This window comes from Octodon degus, unplaced genomic scaffold, assembly GCF_000260255.1.
Source record: "Octodon degus isolate 3935 unplaced genomic scaffold, OctDeg1.0 scaffold00024, whole genome shotgun sequence".
Taxonomy (NCBI): Eukaryota; Metazoa; Chordata; class Mammalia; order Rodentia; family Octodontidae; genus Octodon; species Octodon degus.
The window spans coordinates 15128616-15133307 of record NW_004524600.1 but is presented as its reverse complement, the minus strand read 5'-3'; the positions used below and the strand labels follow the sequence as shown (position 1 = coordinate 15133307).

The 4692-nt window shown below is 40.6% G+C and overlaps 1 pseudogene across 1 annotated transcript; it reads right to left on the bottom strand.

Annotated features, from left to right (window-relative positions):
• Positions 1 to 2336: 2336 nt before the first annotated feature.
• On the bottom strand, positions 2337 to 3917 carry LOC101591472 (annotated as a pseudogene). Its single transcript, XR_001117038.2, has one exon. The product of XR_001117038.2 is annotated as a dnaJ homolog subfamily A member 1 pseudogene (transcript).
• Positions 3918 to 4692: the final 775 nt, after the last annotated feature.

The window sequence follows — 4692 nt, the reverse complement described above, 5'->3', positions numbered from 1 at the left end:
TTTCTTTGTAAGTATGTCCGGGGAGGCTTTCTTTTTCGTGTGTGTTTTGTAGATGGAAGAGACATCATGATCTAAGTAATATAACCTGGATAGAGTTGCATCTATGATACTTGTGTTGCTCTATAATGAAAATTTGATCCAGAAAAAAAAATAAGAATGCAATATAAACAGTAGTGTGGCACAATAATATTTTAAATAAAATCTTTAGAGCAATACGTTCCAGAAACATTCACAACTTAACAACGATTATGACCATAATTTGGAAATGCACCTATCAGATATGTCCTGAAGTCCATATTTAAGATTTCTCGTAGGTAATAGGCTCATATGTAAGGAACGGCCAGAGGCTGAAATCACAAGGCTTGTGTAAAGCCCACGTACCACGGAATTATTGTGCCTGGCTCCAGGAGGACAGAGAGTGAAAACCATCTCTAGGGAACAAAGAGAAGTGGGATTTTTAAAATAAGGCTTGAAGGAAGGCACAGAATATTAAGTGCAAAGATCTTAGTGAGCATCATGGTGAAAGATTTCTGGATGTGTTATGGTTCAGTGGAAGAAGTCTTTGAGGCTTCTTCTATAAATGTGTGTGTGTGTGTGTGTGTGTGTGTGTGTGTGTGTGTGTTTAGATGTCGGTGAGTTTGAAGGATTCAGTGTGCCATCTTATCACTTTCATGACATCCTATGTTTGCCGCGGGCTCCAGGGCTGAGCTGAGTATGGTATCTCTGCTGGCACACAGGTTGGGTATTGAGAGACTCATGTCCAAATCAACCTTACACCACAAAAATGAACAGGTCATCCTGTAAAATCTGTAAGACAGTAATTAAAGATGCTATGCTGAAAAAGAATAACTTGATAAACCACAGTTTTTTGTATCATTTAGAGCAAATGTTTATGCAGCTTCTTTTTTTTTTGTGGAGAGGGGTGACTCAGGCTAATTTAAGGGCGGGTCTGGTAAGGCATGTGGAGCTGGGGATCTAAACCGCAGTATCCTGCTCCTGACTGTGTTTGCATAAACACCCTCTTAAACAACTGAGCTAACCAGCAGGCCCCCATATGCAGCTTCTTAATGATGTGTCTAGCTAATTACTTTGCTAGTTTTCAGATTTTTTCACTCCCGTGTTGTGTTCTGAGACGGACTTTTAATTTTTTGATTTAAACACTTTAAATTCACAAAGCTCACTGATACTAACAAGTAAACTTGAGACTTATCTTTCACGTGGAAACTCTCCCGGTGGTCTGTTTCTTTAGGGAAGGGGCCGCAGGAAGGTAAGTAATGATATACTACAAATATTGTTAAGGAATAATACTAGCCCTGGCAGGTATACTGGAATGGGGGATGGCTGACTTGAGAAAAAGAAGCCTCTTTGTGAACTTCCTTGAGAAGAGTGGTTACTAATGAACTACCCTAAACACATTAGTGGCCCCAGGGAGCCTCCGCTTGTCTCAGAAGTGTGGTGTTTGATAGCTCACACACTTCACTCCTGACAATTGCGAGATGATCCCAGCCTGCAGTCCTGTCTCCTAACAAGGATGCGAGGAATCCTCAGGAGACATCCCAGGAGACACACTTCTGCATTATTGCTTCTAATTTCAGATACGCAAACAGATCAGAAATAAAGACACAGTGCCTCATAAATCCTGATTAGTTAAAGCTGACTGAGAGTACGCTGCGTCCGCCTTCAAATTGTCAAAAGTTATTTCATTTGATTTGGATGATAATAAAAATACTGTGGAAAGCATCATATCTCATGAAGACTCGCATGCCTCAAATCACCGTATATGATACTATCACTGAGTCACTCCATTCATCAGTAGCCAATCAGTGATAACATAAGAGGCAGTGACTATGTTTTGAATATAAACCATTTAATCTATGAAAAATTTGAAAGTAGCAAAAGACTTATTAGTTGTCCTGACAAAGCAAGGCCTTGCACATTTCAATTGGCAGGAGTATATTCCTTTTATTTTGTAAGATAAAATGCAGCCTTCAAGGGGGCAGAAATTCTTATGTTCAAGTTGAAAGTCTCTGAGGCTTATCATAGGTCTGACCGATGTGCATCAAACTCAATACTTTAAAAAAAAAAGAGAGAAACTTCAAGATGATAGTGAATTCTAGGCTCATGTGTCTGAAATGGTCAGAGACATTCAAGAGCTGTCCTATGATATTTTAAATACATAAGGAGAAGTGTAAATACACGAAACATTAGAACATTACATTCTGTAATTCATTTCAATGGTACAAACATGTATATAGGTTAATGGGATTTAGATGGTTGTAATCAAATGCAAGCACCACAGCAAATGAGAATGATGCTATTTAAATCTTTTTTTTTTTCCTTTTTCTGGTTGCCAGTTAAACAGTTTTAATCCATAGCTTAACAAAGAAGGGTCATACACTGAAGTCAACACATTATCTAGCATTTCAGTCTAAGCTTGTCCATGTATACAACTGAAATCGATCACAAGGCATGGTCTAACAGACACCAGGGTTAGGTACTTTTTACAGGCATGAAACTTCATCTTGCACACTGAAGTCATCATACATACAGAGCAAAGTCGGACCTTTGTGTTTATTCTTCATTTAACTTTTAAAACACTACTATACTTGAATATTGAAACAAAAACAATAGCGAGTAGTGAGCATATGATGATTCTAGTCCTTCGCGTACTCACTACTGCACACCACATGCCAGCAGTGACATTATTCACTGGCCCCATTAAGAGGTCTGACATTGAACACCACCTCTGGGATGATGTTCATCATCCTCGTAGGCTTCTCCATTATAATGGCGTCGTCTTTCCTGATTTGGATCAAAGTCCACCAGTTCTACCTGATCCATTTCATCGGTCTCTTCTACTTCCTTCCTCTCAGGTAAGAGTTTTTCCAGCAATGAGAGTTTATCAGGAGAGAGAAAGCCATTTTCAGGAAAGTTTACCTTAAATTCAATGATTAGACGACCCTTTTCATATGGTCTACGATAAATTGGCATGTCTTCATTTAGCACACACTTGATGTCTCCATGCTTGACAATCTGACCTGGATGAGAGGTGATGACTATCGTTCGGTTATCAAGAGTGGATATTGGCTTTTGGAAGCCACACAGTGCTTCAACCAGCTGTATATCCATACACATGAAAAGATCTTCTCCTCGCCGAGTAAAAACAGCATGGTCCTTCTGATCTAACAAAATGATAATATCTCCTGGCTCCAGCCCTGATTCTTGGTCTCCTTCACCATGGAACGTTATCTTCTGGCCATCTTTCATGCCTTTGTCAATATGAACTTCTAGAATCTTCTTTTCTCTAACTATCTTCCTTCCGTTGCAGCTCTTACATCTGTCTTTAGGGCTGATGCATTCTCCATGGCCCTGGCACTCCATGCACACAGACTGAATTTGCTGAACCATTCCAGGTCCTATCTGATGAATCCTTATTTGCATCCCAGTACCTCGGCAGTTGGGACAGCACTCCACAGCTCCTTTCTTACCACCTCGGCCTTCACATTTGTCACAAATCACATTCTTTTGCAGAGCCAATTTCCTTGTGGCACCATTATATAAATCTTCTAAGGTAACTGAGAGCTGATGCACCACATTTTTACCTCTCCTTTCTCTCTGCATCCTTCCTCCTCCTCCAAAAAACATGTCAAAGATATCCATGGGGGATCCAAAACCTCCGCCTGCTCCACCCTCCTTAATTGCCTGTTCTCCTCCTTTGTCATACAATTCCCTTTTCTTGGCATCAGAGAGAACTTCATAAGCTTGAGAAATCTGTTTAAACTTTTTGCCTTCATTTGGATTCTTATCAGGATGGTACTTCAAAGCCAGTTTCCTATAAGCCTTTTTTAGTTCTTCTTGGGTAGCATTGGGTTTGACCCCCAAAACATCGTAATAAGTCGTTTCCTTCACCATTTTCTACAGGCCGTGAGCGGGCTAGGCCGCGGTTGGGTAGACAGGAAGGAGCGGGTAGCCGTGTGCAGGTCGAGCAGCCGCTGCTCCTCCACCTCTCAGCACATTCTGGAAAGTTCCCGATGTGATTTAAATCTTGAAATATTTTTCATTGCTCAAATCATGCACTTGTACCACTACTAAATAATTGTAGTTGTGTAAAAAAAGGAAGTAAAGTAGCATTTTCATTTAATTTGTGAATATGACTATTTTAGAACAAAAAATATTTAAGTTGTTTTTGTTTATCTACCCACTAATCACAATTGTTCAGTAAAAGTTTTTGTATATAATTATTGTGCAAATAAATTGAGATGCTCAGAACGTTGTGAATTTAGTTTGAAAATTCCCTTCCTGGCCTCATATGGCACAAGTACTAAAGATAAATGAAAGAACAAAAAAGGTGAAGAAAAAAAGTACTTGGTTGAATATTAGACAACAGTATCAGTATTGGGTCCAAAATGAAAGAAAATAATGAAGCAATCAACATTTTTTTTTTGGGGGGGCAGGGGGAAGGTCTACAGGGTCTCACTACTAGATCAGACTCATAGTGATCCACCTGTTTACAGCCTCCCAAGAGCTGGGATTACAGGCGCGTACCACGCCCAGTCTCAATTCTGGGCTCAGGGCACCCCGGGGGCGTGGCCGGCACGGCAGGTATGGGGATCGAATCCCCGGACCCTGGGACCCTGCGCCTGCTTTCAGGCACTTTAATCGGCTGAGCTATTTGGGCAGCCCCACACTTTC